The following is a 17,107-nucleotide window of genomic DNA, read 5'->3' as shown; positions in this document are numbered from 1 at the left end:
TTTGATAAGTAGAAATGATAGAAGCTTCAAAAGTGCAAGAGGGAAGAGATATGGGAACATATGTATATGTATAACTGATTCACTTTGTTATAAAGCAGAAACTAACACACCATTGTAAAGCAATTATACTCCAATAAAGATGTTAAAAAAAAAAAACTGGGAAAATGAAGCCAGTGAATTGACCTCCAACAAAACAAAAACAAATAAAGCACTAGTCAGCATTTCCCAGGAAGGGTGATAGCTAGAAATGATAGAGATTGTGGAAGCACATTGCATTGTGGTTCATGAATGTGAAGGTCAAGGAATGAAGTCTTCCTTTATGAAGCAGTATTAACTGCTTGGCCAGGCATTGTTGTTAAAAGAAGCCACCAAAAGTGCAACAATCAGCAATGAACTTAAAAAGCTACTGTGTAAACCTCATCTAAGGCAACACCAATCATGCCAATAAAATAGTACAGTACTTTTCTTTATATATGGAACTGGAGTATATTAAAATAAGTTCATTTGTGCCCATTGACAGCTACTTTGAAGATTTTTATAGGAAAAAGATCTCCTGAAGCATCATTCCACACTTCTTTGATGCTTTTTTCTTTTTATAAGGCATTGCCAGTCCCAATAGTAAGAAATTAACATGATTTTATCCATATGAGGTGGTTAAATGCTTCCCAAAATATGTTTGTAGTAAAGGTGTCACTTCTAAAATATGACATTAAGAGAAATATTTGGGCAAATTTATTTAATACCACCCTTTTATTTTTTGCCCTAAAAGTATTTACTTGTTTTTAGAGCACACTCTTGAGTGTCAGTATGATTGTTGTGATAAAACCATCTTACAGGTAATTGCCTGCAAGCTCTCCTAAGCTTGAAGAGACACAGGAAAGGATGTGTAACTGTAGCTCAGCCCCAACCAGGGTGAGTGATTGCAGGGCTAATTTTATTCTGATAACTCAGAAAAGGTTGTGCTCCCTGCCCCTTTACAGAGCTGGACTCTTCTTAATCAGTTCCAGACCAGGGAAACCTACAGGTGGCCAGTGATCTTGGACAGGGGGATAATGGAATGTTGAGGCCGTGTCTGTGGTCCACCATATAAACACTGGCTAAGTCTGATAACCCAGTGTAATTACCCATGTATCAATGTAATATATTGTTAACACATTAGAAATGTATTTACTGTGTAATTATACAACTGATACAGCACAGCCTCATCAATCCTGTTGTCACTTTAGACTATGTCAACTGGTTTTGTGGTGGGAAACCTGTATAGACACAATCTGAAATTTCCATAGTTCATGCTGAATAATAACAACCAACTTCTGTATAACAGAGTTTACTGACCACTTTCTCATCCATTAGCACAAGTACTAAAAGAACTCTGTGAGGTGTTGAATCCTTGTCCTGTTCTATGGTTGGTCTTATTTGCTGCCCTACTTTGTTGGTGTCTCAGTCAGGGTCCCAACAGGAAACAGGTGGCACCTTCAAATTAGGGTAATTTGAGTGTTGATTTACAAGCACTGAGTACCCAGGAGTGGGCTGGGTATAGGGAAATCACAGAAGATAGGGAAAGATCCCTGGGCTAGCTGTCACCTCTCCTAGGCCTAAAGGGATTAGAGAGGGAAGAGAGTTTTCTGAGAACCCAGAAAAAGAGAGATCACATAGATCTTACTGCCTTAGGTGAAACAATGGCCTTCTTTCAAGGGATAAAATAGCCTTAAATTGACACCCAGGGAAGGAGACCAAGAGAATCAATACCCTGACCTCAGTCTCTTCCTTCCCTCCTATCTCTTACTAGTTCTCTCCATTAGTTAAATCCAACCAGAAGACCAGAAGGCATAGGAGCCCATTGATATAATCTTACCAGTCAGGCCCTTGGATGGTGGAGAAAGGGCTTGGGGTATGGGTCTGGAGAGACAAAGAAAACATAGCTGGCACAGCTGGTTTTGTGATTTTTTTTCCCTGCATGATACAAAAATCCAGAAAAATATAATAAGAGATCTCTCTTATTAACAAGCTTAGCAACCAAATAATACTCTTTCTTTTAAATATTTAATTCTCCTGAATTGGTTCAGAAGTGTAACTCTGCTGCTACAATTGCTATTAATACTCATTAGTAGTACCCACCATTTGCTAGTTAGTTACTGTGCCAGTTTGTAAGGTATAGAATAGAGCTAATTTCAAGGACTTACATTCTAGTGCAGGAAAAAATGACCATGTTTAATTGTGAGAGCTTAAGAAATACACCACTTGAGAAATGCTAATGAGTTAGATCATTCAGAAGTTGTTTATTATGAGCCCATAGTATTTTCAGTACTGCACTGAACAGAGACTGTTGTCCTTAAACAAGTTAAAATCAGAATCAAATCACCTACAAAACAACCCACCATTAAACTTTAAGCTTCTTGAAAGATTCTGTTATTTAAAAAATATCTTCAGCATTTCACAGTGTCAAAGCAATGTATACTCAATAATAGTTTGTTGAATTGAATCAAACAAAACTAAAATAAATAGATTTTCTCAAAACCACAGTTTATGCAATTGACTTTCTAACCATGTCTTCCCTATAAATAAGGAGGAAATGTTTCTCTTAGGAGTTTATCTTCTATCTAAATAATTCCTGTTTTTTCCTTCTTAAGCAATATTTAGTCCTTCAAAAATATTTATTATATATCTAATGTGTACTTAACACTGTGCCAGGTGCTATGAAGGATGCCAAGGTAATAGAATGAACTCCTAATGCTCTGGAGTCCCAATTAAATAACCTAAAGTTAAACCAATTTGGGAAGGGAACATTATGCCTTTGAGACTCTAGGTTTCTCTTGATTAGAAAGTATTAGACATTTCAAGTAACTAAACAGGTTAAGGAGAATTCAAGGATGCCTCTCAGTGGTAAATTTAGATTACTCTGGCAACTTTAAGACCTTAAATGGAACTTTTTAGTAATTAGAAGTAGAGAGAGAAAATTATAATTACAATATTTGTAGAATCTGTGTTTATCACTCAACCTTCTTAATCATCTCCTAAGTGTATCTGGTGATCCGGGTTTTATAACTCAAGAAAATATTTCTATACATTCTGTAAAGTCTCTTCTTTTAAAAAGCTCTTCAATTCTGTATTTTGTTAAAAGTTAAAAGCCTCCGTGAAAATGAGACAAAAGTCAGTGAAAGACTGTAGCTATAAAAGTCAGATGTGATTTTCTCTTGAATAACATCTGCTTTTTTACAATCCTTTCATGTTAAACTTTATTATTAAACGCTTTATTGACAGTTAAATCTTATTTTTAAAAGGATTTCTCCCCCTGCCCACCAGTGGTAATAGTTTTCTTTTCTTAGCGTTCACTAGCTACAGATAATTCCTGGCTACATTTCACACTATGTAAAGTGTAATTTCTGATCACCTGCTCCTGAGATGCAATTTGCTTAATATCAATACTATGTAATGACATTAGTACAAAGGCATTTTCCTTATTCCACTGTATTATTTTCAGTTTTATTCTGTAGTTGTTAAGTAAGATCATTAAATGTTTTTATTAGTCTTAATTCCTGTTTAATTAGGTAGGTTTGGAATCTCTATTCGGTAAAGTACTGTGCTCTTCAAAGCAAGCAATTGAAACCAATTATTGAGTAGTTGTACCAAAGGAGTTTAATATTAAAGGACATACATACACATTTCAGTACCTTAGTATCTCTATTTTCACTTTAATGACTTCTTATATGTAACAACCACTTGTATAGTGCTTATACTATGACTATCAGTATATAAATATTGACTCTTGTTGGACAGTTCTACCTCCACACTTACTGAAGTCCCTCTTAGTCATTGAAAAGAAAGTTAAAACCAAAAGAACAATAGTCAGTGTAACGAAAGAAAACATAAATACAATGTATCCTGTATTGGACTGAACCAAAACTCTTCTGATATGTTACGTGGTATGAATAGATCATCTTTCATGACAGTAACAGTTGTCGGAAATAGAATGGTCATATGGAAGCGTTAGGAATACGAATAATATCAGTATTCCTAAAATGCCTTTCCTATTTGTCTTCACCTTTGTACATTTTACTACTCCTTCAAGGCCCATCTCAAATTCCTCTTCCATAGAACATTCTGCATTGATTTCAGCCAAGGTTGACTTCTCTCTTTTTTGATTTCTTCTTGCACAATTGAATTAAAAAACAAGGAATTAGAAAATCAGAAGAGTATGTTAACCAAGAAGCAGAGAGGGGAGAGTTTCAACAAAGGGCCAATGTAAAGTATATACCACTACTGTGGGCTCCATACTGATTATAGTTGGTGATTAAATCTTATCTTTCCCACCAATTATAAACTTCTCCAGGCCATACCCTTATTTTTTTTCTCTCTCTTTTTTTTTTAACATCTTTATTGGAGTATAATTGCTTTACAATGGTGTGTTAGTTTCTGCTATACAGCAAAGTGTATCAGCTATATGTATACATATATCCCCATATCCCCTCCCTCTTGAGCCTCCCTCCTGCCCTCCCTATCCCACCCCTCTAGGTGGTGACAAAGCACCGAGCTGATCTCCCTGTGCTATGCGGCTGCTTCCCACTAGCCATCCATTTCATACCCTTATATTCCCCAAGTTGCCTACCTGGGTTCACAGCATACATGCAGTTAGTATTTGTTGATTTATCAATTAACTGAATCTTAACACATATTATTATTAAAACTTTCAAATTCTAAATAAAATTGAAAATATCCCTCTCTACTCCTCATTGTCATCCCTGTTATTTTTCACAGCACCCTGATTATCTCTTTCATAGCATTTTCTACAAACTGTATTTTATTTATATATTTGTTTACTTGGTTATTGTCTATCACCTTCACTAGACTGTAAGCTCCACAAAGGCAGAACCACTGTATCCCCAGCATCTATCACAGTGCCTAACATACAGTAGGATCTCAGTATTTGCTGAATGAATGAATGATATATAGATATTACTTTATTATGAACCCTTTTTTTCTCTAAGTTGTTTTATATCTATTTTCTCCCCCCCAAAAAGGTCCTTTAGGGAAAGGACTAGAGATTATACATCTTCTTTGTTCTTTCCACAATGCTCTGTATCAGTGCTTCCTTTAACATGCCTAAGAATTGCTTGGCGATTACTTGGTACCTCCCCCACCCCAGAGACTGTGATTCAGTAGGTCCCTTGTGATGCCTCTGCTGCTGGTCTCTGGAGCACTCTTTGAGTCGTACCGCTCTAGGATATTAGATGTGTGGGCACATGCTCAATAGAGGGATGTGTGCTTACTTGCTTGCAAAAAAATAAATGTTCTTAATGAGTCATAGAACCTTGACGTTTGCAAGGACCTTTGCTATCATCTACTCTATGGATGGCAAATAGCTGATACATATATTAGGGCACTTGTCCGCATTTAACCTGTGTGTGACCTCAGAATCCTCAAGAGCTCCCCATCACCATCACTCCAGGTGAAGCTGCTCTCTCCTTGATCTAGTCTCACCCCATCAATTAAAGATGAAGAAACTGAGGTTCAGAGGGTCTGAGTCTCTTGACAAAGATCCCACAGCCCAGGTCTTCTCAATTCTTGCTCAGATTTCAGCATCTGAATAAAAATTTCCTAAGATATACTGAAGTGACTTCTATCAAATTTGAGTGTCCATAATATGCTAAACAGAGAACTTCATTCCAATAACATGAACTTTCCTCAGGCCTTATTCATCATTCCTTGAAATTTTTCCCGAGTGGGTTTATACTAGTAAAAGTTAAATTACATCAGAGCCTTTCTATAAATCTAGAGTAGCTTACTAACATACATCGTAAAGTTTTTGTTGTTTCTTAGGTGATTTTAATTATATATGTTTTCTTTCAGTAATACATCTTTTCCAATTCATCAATATTATGTTATGTTAGTAGTAAGTACAAAATAATTGAGAACAAACTATGACAAATTGAACTAAGCCCCCCCCCAAAAAAGAAGAAAGCAAATACCCTTGTGATTTAAGCTTTTTTTCAGTCCTTGAAACTTTGAGAATATCTGTCTTTATTAACTTTTGCTTTTTGCTGATGGTTTCTCTCATTTTATTATGGCTTATAGCATTGTAAATTAATTTAACATGGAAGGATAAAAATGTTTCTCTTGAAATGTTTCTCATTAAATTATGGAAAAATATTACAATAAATAAAGGAAAGAAATGCCTCTAGTACCAGCTTCTGTTTGCTCAATTATTGCAGTACCAAAAGTGAATTATTACACACTTAACTCAGGGGCAATATTATTGCCATTATGTTATAAAATAGATGAGTTGCAGTCTTCCAAAAAGAAAAAAAAAAGGTACAGCATAGGTCCTTTGAAAGTGAAATACCTTTTTTTCTTGTACTTAATTTAAATCCATACTGCCCCCATTTTTTTTTAGAGTTCTTGCCAATGATGGGCCCAACTTTATATTAAGAACTGCAAAGTGAATTTTATCCAATTACTTTATTCAGAGGAGGCATTAAATGGAGGTACCTCTGAAATTTTGGAAGGCATGTACTGCCAATTAGCTGAAAGCACTGCTCAGTGTCCTTTCTAGTGTATTTTTAATTGAAGACAACCTCTGCAGAGAAGGTGAGAAGTTGCTACTTAGTGGTACTTGTTAGGATGGGATCAAGAGTGGAGAAGACATCTATCTATATCCTTCCCCCACTTACAAAGAATGGTACTTAATTCATCCAACGCATATAGGCAGAGAGGATTAAAGATGTACTTGCCATGAGCCAAAAGAATTGTTCAAGAGTAAAAAATGGAAGCAGCTTGAGGCCCGTCAACTAGACAGGCTTTTTTTTTCCCATGTGAAATTAAATGCATTAATATTTAAAATCCTATCGAATATACTTATATGAGCATATGTCTAAGTATTCTACATGAGCTTTTGACAGTGAGGCAAGTATTTGAATAATTTGTCTCCCCCAATACGTAAACCATTAAAGGACACAATCACCTATTAAGTGCCAGGCTCTGTGATATGCCCTGGAGAGTATGGCAGTTAAACCCAACCCAAATCCTACCTTATAGGAACTTATACGATAAGGCACAAATAAATAGTTACAATGCCATGGGAAAACGGCACATCGCACCAAAGAATAACTGATGAGAGCATTATGAAAATTCTTAGTTTGGAAAATGTATTGGAAGATTTTCAGATTGCATTAAGATGCTTAGTTAATAAACTATCAAAACTATCAGATGACTTGAATAGATGATCGATTTTCAAAATTTTTAGGATACTGTATTATAAAACACATTAAACATTCAGACAGTATTTTGATGATTCAGAAAGAATTACAGGATGTTGCATCGCCTCAGAATAACTTATATATATATTAATTAAACCTGTAAAATAGACATGCAGAAGTCTTGACTGTTCCAAGTTAGAAGTCAGAAGCGTTGTCTCCAGGTTGTTTAGGCCGAGTTGGTTAGAGATGGTATAGCTGGGCTAGTTTGTGTAATGCAGTGACTCTTAAAGGGAGAGGTGATTTTCCCGACTCCAGGAGACATTTGGCAATGTCTGGAGGTACTTTTACTTGTCATAGCTGAACCCTAGAAGGTAAAGGCCAGGTATGCTGCTAAATATCCTACAATGCACAGGATAGCCCTCCACTGCACTGCAAAGAATTATCTAGTCCAAAATGTCAGTAGTGCTGGGTTGAAAAACCCTGGTCTAATGTAGTGTTTACTCACCATTCCTGATCTTCTACCCTCTTTCATAGTAATCTCAAATGCCCAAGAAATTCAAAAATCATTTAGTCATTTTTACATGCTGTAAGATAATGAAGTGGTTTTAATTATTTAGTGTATTTAATTTATTATATCATAAAACATTGAAAATATAAATATTGTTTAATTATTCAAGCTTTATCATAGTTTATATTAGTATATTATTTAAGATGTCATAACATTCATTTAATATACTTTATAAGTGTATTCTTTATATAAGACAAATGTTTTACTCTTTTCATTTTAACAAAGGTTTTTAACTCTACACAAGAAAAAGTATAAATTAGCAATCATTATATTTTTAAATTACGTGCTTGGTTTGGGGACCAAATACACATGACAATGTAGACTAAAATTTAACTGTTACATAAAGTCAAAGAAAAAACTGCTTTTATGACCAGATATTTGGAATTCTTGCCTTTTTTTCCCATTAAAAATTAGCTGATTTTTTTCTTTTGGTCTCTAAACAATAAGAGAGACTCAAGCTGACTTTTTCAAGCATATCTTGCAAATTACATTTTGAGCAATGGTTGAGCACAGTTTCACTCCGAGATTTTTATTTAATTGGTAGCTGGTAAAGAGTTGGAGGGGGACCCAGGCTGTCTAGCTAGAATCTTCCAGTTGGGATACACAAAAACAGAGGTTCTCAAAGTTTGCTGCACATTAGGTTTATCTGAGCAGCTTTTAAGGATTCAGATGCCCAGGCTGTTGACTTCAGCCATGTTGTCAGGAAGCTCACGCTCTAGTTGGGGAGAGAGGGGGGAAAGTTAATAAGAGAAGTGTGTATAAGACATATGATATAGCAGAATATGAAGGTGAATATCTGTCCAGTGGGATCAGGCAAGGCTTCTTAGAGGAGGTAACATGTGAGTTGGGTTTTAAAGGCTGAGTGGAAATTTCAGTGGTTGAAATAAACTCCTTAAGAGGAATTATTTCAATAGAACTGGTCTTAAGACCAGAGATAAATGGTGTACAAAATCAATACCATCTGTCAATTTACTTGGTCTACTTTGCTCTTACCTTCAGGAAAAAAGAAATCAGAAATATAGTAAAAAATTTGAATCTATTTTTCTATATCTTAAATGAGTTATTTCAAGGAAGAAATTTAATATAATAAAAGAGAATTCCCCCCACCCCCCATGGGAAAACGTTATTTATAATTTGCTTGTGTTTAATTATTTTTTGCCAAAAATATATTATGTATAAAATTGATTAAAAATTTGGATTTCTATATTGGTGATGTCATTTATTTTATAAGATATTAATCATAAAATGCTCTTCCTGCTGACTTTAACAAACTTAAATGAATAAAATACGAAAGGAATTTTTATTATATTATATGATAGTGGATTTATTGAACTAAAACAGAACAATGGTCAATGAAAAATAAGTTCTTGATTCCAAATGCCCTGACCAGAGGCTCTCTCTCTGATTGTGCCATCAAATCAGAGAAAATTGTCTAATAAATTGTTGACTTGTAAAATGAAAACTATAATATCTATGGGGCCATCCTTGTTCTCTTCATTCTTCTAAAGCAGTTTTGTCCAAAAGAAATATAATGTGAACTATATACGTCATTTAAAATTTTCTGGTAGCTACACTAAAAAAGTAAACATAAAGAGGTGAAATTAATTTTTAATACTATTTTATATAACCCAGTATACCTAAAACATTATCATTTTAACATGTAATCATTATAAAAGTTAATAATGAGATATCCTCTTTTTTTCCACATTAATTATTTAAAATCTGGTTTGTTTTACTCTTACAGCACATCTCAGTTCGGACCAGCTGTATTTCAAGTGTTCGGTAGCCATATGTGGCCAGTGGTTACCATATTACAAAGTACAGTTCTAGAGATCCCCATTAATCCAAAAAGAAAAGAACTTCTAGTCTTTCACGGCTAAGTAATTCTTCACTGCTAACCTTGGGAACATTTCCAAAGGTAGTCTCCAGATTTTAAATATTCTATCTTACCATCTCTGAGGGCTTCAGTTTAATGCCATAGTATTCGTAAAGAATGTCAGACATTCTTTTTTTACAGAATATCCTGAAAGAGCAATTAGAAGTTTATGATGCACATAATGCAAAATACAGGTCATTTTCCAAGCCTGTTTCAGAAGCGCAAAAACTGTAGTCATTTATCACTTCTGAGAATACTGTCTTGAGTATGTCTTTGTTTGAGAATTGGTGATATTGTGAGAACTTTGTGATAAGAGAACAGTCTTTAAGGACAAGATTAAGAACAAGATACTGGACTAAAATTGATAACTAAAATGAAAGACTTTTTAAAAATGGAAATCTGATTTAGATCATCCATAGGGGTACATTAGGTAAACACTAGTCTGAAAATAAATCCCACGTTTGTTAAGTTACTGAAAGTTACTTGACTCCTAGCAACTTAATAAGAAACGTCCCTTGTGGCTGGAGTAGGTCTTGATTTTCAGGTAAACCTATCTACCTTTGCAAAGCCACTGGGACCTTTTTGCATTGGAAGAATCATTTAGAGCCATTCAAAGTAAAATTAAAGTATCAACACTTTGGAAAAGAGCTAATAATGAGCAATCAGACACCTGACCTCAAGATTACTTGTGAATTGTGAATCAGCAAAATAAACTCGATTCTTCTTTTGCGAAGTGTGTATCAGTTATCAGGTGTCTTCTAATTCATAAGTAGTCTTTTTTTCCCCTAAAGTTAGTTTATAAGTCAGATGTTTGGGATTTGAAATAAATTTTCCACAGGGGGAAATATAAATAATAATTAATTTCCTAAACTATCTAATTTAACTTCTAATCTGCCTGTATGCATTACTTAACTGTCATTTATAATAGTTTTTCCCCCAAGCGTTCACTTCCCACTAGAATAATGAAAGTGGAGTATTATTACATGGTACATGATTTGATACTTTTACAGATTTTAATAGTTAAGTATTTATTTAATGTGTTTTAGAAAATGTAGCTGCTACCGTAAACAGTTGACTTTAAGGTATCATTGTTTAGAATGAGACTAAGTAAAACAAAATGGGTCAATGCAAGTCAACTTACAGAAAAATGTCAGGTAAATAAGTGGACAAACATGGCAGTAGTTCTGAAGCTGATTTGTGAAACTGATTACAGTTGTTTCACTCATGGTAAATGCCTTCCGAGTTTCAATTAAGAATGCCAGGAACTTATTTCTCTCCCGTATGCCCATTACCTCCTTCCTTCTCACTCCCAGTTCCTTCTCCCTCTGACGCCTATCCCCTTTCCTTTTCTGATTTAACAGGAATAGGAACTCCAGAAAGGTGGGAAGATGGCAGGAAGGAAATGGGATGAGATAGGTCTTGGAATGATAAAAATAGCTCAGCCTCGAGGGTTAGAGAAGTCTTCCATGATATCTAAACTGAGACCTTAAGGAGGGGTTTCTCAGGTGGGGGTAAGGCAGCGTGAGGAGCATTCTAAACTGGACAACATACTGTGCACAACTCTGAAATCATGGGAAAGGAATTTTGAGACGATTGCAGCTTGAGAAAACTGGAGTTTGGATTGAGAGATGAAGCTGGAAAGTTAGCAAAGGTCAGAAAGGATTTTTTATTTCTTACTTGAGAAACAGTGGTAAACAACTTAAGTTTGTTTCTTTGTTAAGCAGAGGAGTGACTTTATCTAGAATGAAAATTGGTTTGAGGTGGGAGGGTGTATGGTCAGGCCACTCCAGATGGCTGTTCTCTTGCTCTCTGTACCTCCCCTGCCCGACCAGTGCCTGCTTCACCTTTACCCTATGCACATGACTGACCTTCCTAGTACTTGCCCCAGGCCCCAGCTGGTGATTGTTTTCATCAAAGGGGCGGTGAGGGGCGTGCCCCTCTGCTGGTTTCCCTGGTAACTAATGAGCCCACCTGATGTCAATTCCCCTCTAACTGCTAATCTCCCCTTCCGCGGCGGAGAGAAGCCTGCCGCCATGTCCTGCCCGCCGTCCGCTACACACGCTGGGGTGTCGCTCCAGGACCGTGCTTCAGACAGGTCAGCTCCCCCCGTCCGTTAAACCATTGATGTCTCTGTTGCTGACTCCGGGCTCTTTCTTCGGTCTTGAAGCTGGGCAAGTACAGGCCTTGTAGGCCTGCGGGGTGCAGCCCAACAGAGGAGCATGAATTCTAAGGCAAAAATATCCTTCACTCGAGTATTAATGAAATCCAGACAGGACACAGTGGTGTGTAAGTGGTAGATACGAATTGATTCCAGAGTTGGTTTGTTGTTGTTGTTGTTGTTTTTGAAGCTAGACTTTGCCATATTTAATGATGGATTAGTGTTGTACCCAGGATTTAATTTATAGAGGTGACTGAGTGACAACAAAAGAAGTTTTATTATTCACAGTTCCCAAAGAAGGGAACGTACAACACAATGCAGGTCTACAAGGGGAAGTACCAGAGTAGTTCAGGAGGCAGAAGAAGCAAAGGAGAAAGCATGGTTTCTCTTGTATTGTGGTTTCGCTGAGAAGGAATGGGTGAGGCAGGGTAGGCAAGTTTAGTATTGGATGGCTTGAATAATTTCAGCAGGCTCTATGATATAGGGGTGGTCTCTACTTGTCCGGTACTTGGCCCTGGAAATATTGGCTTGGTGTGTGAAAGTGAGCTAAAGGAGGTGGGTGGGGATATGGGCTTTGCCCTGGTTGGTTTGCATATAGAAGGCAGCCTCACTGGGGAGTCGTTTGCTTCTCTTGGAATTAGCTAAGCCTGGGAGGGGCAGTCTCTCCCTGGCCAGCGAGGCCCCCAAAATGTCAAAGGGTCATAAAATATAGAAAATTCTAAAACATGACTGATAAAGGGATAGATGTTATATATAATTTAGGACTGGTTCTCAACATTAGCTCCATTTGAATCACTTGGAAGACTTGTTGACATGCAGATGACTGAGTCTCACCCTCCAAGTTTCTGATTCTAGAGGTCTGGGAAGGGCACAGAGAATTTTTTGTTTAACATCTTTATTGGAATATAATGCTTTACAATGGTGTGTTAGTTTCTGCTTTATAACAAAGTGAATCAGCTCTACATATATATATATATATCCCCATGTCTCCTCCCTCTTGCGTCTCCCTCCCACCCTCCCTAGCCCACCCCTCTAGGTGGTCACAAAGCACCGAGCTGATCTTCCTGTGCTATGCGGCTGCTTCCCACTAGCTATCTATTTTACGTTTGGTAGTGTATATGGGGCACAGAGAATTTGCTTTTCTAAAAAGTTCTCTTGCTGCTGCTGCAGCTGGCGAAAGACCACACTTTAAGAACACTGATTAAGATATGTACAGTTTGGAGAGTATCTCAAAGGAAAATAATTTCAGGGAATATTCTTGGGCAATTGGCTATGTGGCTCTGAAATTCAGGGTAGAATATTAAGCTAGAAATAAAGACTTGGGGGATCATCTGCACCAAAATGATAACTGAAATTTTGGGAGTATATGGGGGGAGGTCTGTGTGTATAGAAAAGTAGAAAACCCCAAGCCTCACTGACCCTTGAATGTAGAGGAGTGAGAAGAGTCCACAGAGGAGACCCAGAAAACTTCAGAAGGGCCTTAGGAAGCTGAGGAGGGAAGGCACTCACTACCAAAATGAGAGGCACTTGTGAATGGTTTGACTGATGTTACCAGCATGCATTAACTGCTCCATAATCATTTCTCTTAATTATAGTTCTAAATACATGTTTTAATAAACAACTAATCAACTGAGTTTTTAAAATAAAAAAAAGTTAAATGTGTTAATTATAATTTAAAATAGTCACCTTAGGTTATGGAAATATTCCTGGGATTCTGTTGCCATTTAAACTGTTTTGGTACTCTTCGGGCGTTGGGGGTGGATTATTTTCACTGCTGTGATTTCTTCTTTTTTTAATGTCCTCAGAGGTACCAAATTTTTTATATTTTAAAGGTGGGTTTGATTTTTTTTTGTCAGTCTTAAAAGCCTCTAATAGTTTATAAAATAAAGAAATGATAAACCTAGATGCAGTCAGTTTTTAAAATAAAAAGAAGTAGATACCTACAAAAATTTCTTATGTTATTGGAAACTGTCTTTGAAGACAGTTTCAAAAGAGGAGTTTAATTCCTAAGGTGTAACATTACTCACTACATTAATAGACAGCATTCATTTGAAGGAATATGTTCTTGGTCAATTTGTTTTCAAAGTCTTCTTACCTGATAGTCATAGATGCATGTACAGATATAAATTTCTCAGAATGGCTCTGAGAAATATCTTGACTTAAACTTCCTTGATTCTGAGATTCATGATACGTGGGTACTGTATGGTGACAATTTCCCTGAACTAGTCTGCTATCAAGAATGTAGACAGGAATAGTCAGGGGAAGATTTTCAGAGGGTAACATTTTCATGTAAAGTATTTTCCTCATGTTGGAAATCAGTTTACTAAATGCAAGGTGTTGCCTTCTCTTTATAAGAAGCCTTTCATAGTAATATAAATGCATATGGCAGTTGTGTCAGAAATGAATTGCCTCTCAAACTAGCACATACAAAGAAGAATTCTGAGATTTGGCATATACATAGCTTTTAAAAATGTACTGTTTCAAATATGATATGCTGTTTCAGGTTCTCGTCAGTCATTTTCAGTGATTTTTAACTTTTTATTCCTTTGTATATGTATTTTATCTAATCCATGTTCTGAGATTCCTTTAGCTCTGGAATTCTACCTTTTTTGATGAACAGAAAACTTGGTTTTATTTATTCCCCTGACATAGTTGTGTTTCAGATATATCAGTTATAGGCTATAGTAAATCCATTATTTTAGAGTAAACTTGAACATGCATCAAAACTACTTGAGGACTTGTTAAAACACAGATTGAAACGTCCCCTTCCCAGAAATTTTCTTTATTGACTTTTGCCACTGAAGACATTTAAGTGGAGAAACAGAAAAAGGTATAACCAGTTAGGTTTGGGTGGAGCCTGAGAACTTCTACAAATTCCCAGGGAATGCTATTGTTGCTGGTGGAGAGCCACACTTGGTAAACCACTAATTAAAATATCATTTTAAAATTTAGGCCAGCAAAGCCTCCTACCTAATGAGACTCAAGTTATTTTGGTTTAATTTGGTCAGTAGTTTCTTGTAGGCTAAATTAGCACCAGCAGAGCTGAGGTGCAATGTGTATTCCTAGCAGTCGTAAGGGATACTTTGGAAATAGCTGAGATTGGTTTTGGAGGTGGGGTGAGTAGGGAGAAAGAAATTTTTTTTTAAACCAAACATTAAGTTATTCACTGGGTGAGGAAAGAGACAGGGAGTAACTAGAAATTTCTTAGACTGGTTCAGCAAGGCAGGTCCCTTAGAGTCAGAAGGAGAGACATACAAATGCCTTACAAGGGGTGATTGCCTCAAATGGCACACAGGAGACTTTAAGGATTCATGACCGCCCCTTCAGACCTGATTTATGCCATTCTTCATTCATGCTACTTCTTTTTTTATAAATTTATTTATTTATTTATTAATTTTTGGCTGCGTTGGGTCTTCGTTGCTGCGCGCGGGCTTTCTCTAGTTGCGGTGAGGGGGGGCTGCTCTTTATTGCGGTGCGCGGGCTTCTCATTGCGGTGGCTCCTGTTGTTGCGGAGCATGGGCTCTAGGCACACAGGCTTCAGTAGCTGTGGCTCAAAGGCTCTAGAGCACAGGCTCAGTAGTTGTGGTGCACGGGCTTAGTTGCTCCGCGGCATGTAGGATCTACCCAGACCAGGGCTCGAACCCGTGTCTCCTGCATTGGCAGGTGGATTCTTAACCACTGTGCCACCAGGGAAGCCCCATGCTACTTCTATTTGAGTATCTATACTCTCCCAGCCCTGTGCTTGGCTGACAGGGGTCTTGTCCTCTGCAGTTTACATTCTCATTGGGAAAAGAGCTGATAAATTTGTGATTTATGTTTGTTTTTAAAAAAATCACTCTAGCTGCTGTGAGGATAATAAGATATGGAAGGTGCAGGAGTATAGTTGATGCCCTATTCTGCATTCCATCCCCTCAGAGCTTTGTTCTGTCGGAGAGCCCCTTCTTTCATAACTTTTGAGTCACCTTCCTTCTGATCCTTTGCTGTCAGTTTACCCTTTGCTACCCTTCATCTTAATAAACAAACACACACACTTATCAACCTCACCCCCACTCCTCTCCCACCCCCTTCCAGTCTTACTTCTCTCTCCTTCATTTCATGGCCAATCTTTGTGAAAGAGTAGCACAACTGGCTAACTCCCCTTCTTTGCCCACTATTCACTTTTCAATCCACATTATCAGGCTGTTACTTCTATGTGCCAGGCAAACTGCTTTCATTAAGAAAACCAATGGGGATGGGATGTCCCATCCCTTGCCAAATTCCCTGACTCAACTGCTCTGTGTAATTCTTACCTTCTTTAGTTCCTTGACATCCTTTTACCCAGGTTTTCAAATCTGACCTATCTGCCAGTCTCTCTACGAGGTGATTTAGCCTCTGCCTCTTCCATAAGTATGAATGCTCCCCAGATCCCATCCTCAGCCCTTCTTCACTTTCCATCCCACATCCCTTCCACGATCTCATCTTCATCCATTTAGCGCCTATAAGCAGATGACTCACAAATCATTATCTGCTTCCTGTATCTTTCTCTTGACCATTCCATATTTATTTCTGCAACTTCTCAATGAATTTTTATGTTTAGGCCACAGGACTGATAAGCACAGGTAGGATGTACTGGCTAGTGTCTGCTCTGATTGGTTGGGCTTTTGCTGTAGCAGATATTAAATATTTTGAGCCTTACCCCCGTCCACAGTCATTTCAAAATTAGCATGTCCCAAACTGAAATTCCCAACAAATCTGGACATTTGCTTCTATTCCCTATTCTAGAAAATGGCACCACTGTTTACCCAATTTTCTAAGCCAGAAGCCTTTGGGTCCAGGCAGACTTCTCTCTTTTGTACACACTTCTACACTGACATGAAATATTACTAATTCTACCTCCTAAAAACTCTCTTAAAACAGACTTTTCTCTTTGTCCCTCATTTCAGGTCATTATCACTGTGGAGTCAAGCACATGTCTGATTCAAATCCTGTAGCCTCAGGCAAATTTCTTAATCTCTTCTAGCCTCAGTTTCCTCATAAAATTTCTACCTCTTTGGCTCTCTGAAAGATTAAATGAGATTATTCACTTGTCGATTTTTGCTTTTGTTACCTGTGCTTTTAGTGTCATATCCATGAAATCATTGCCAAACCAGTGTCATGAAGCTTTTCCCCGTGTTTTCTTCTAGGAGTTTTACAGTTTCAGGTGTTACATTTACCTCTTTAATCCATTTCAAATTGCTTTTTTTGTGTAGTGTTAGATAAGTGTCCAGTTTCATTCTTTTGCATGTGGTTATCCAGTTTTCCCATCACCAATTATTAAAGACACTATCCTTTTC

The 17,107-nt window shown here is 37.1% G+C and overlaps 1 protein-coding gene across 5 annotated transcripts in view; it reads left to right on the top strand.

Annotated features, from left to right (window-relative positions):
* Positions 1-17,107, top strand: part of DMD (dystrophin) — a 2,259,822-nt gene that overhangs the window by 1,982,672 nt on the left and 260,043 nt on the right. The window lies entirely within an intron of this gene.

This window comes from Balaenoptera physalus (genome assembly GCF_965194825.1).
Source record: "Balaenoptera physalus genome assembly, chromosome: X".
NCBI classification, from domain to species: domain Eukaryota; kingdom Metazoa; phylum Chordata; class Mammalia; order Artiodactyla; family Balaenopteridae; genus Balaenoptera; species Balaenoptera physalus.
The sequence above is the reverse complement of the archived record's forward strand: the minus strand, read 5'-3'. Positions and strand labels throughout refer to the sequence as shown.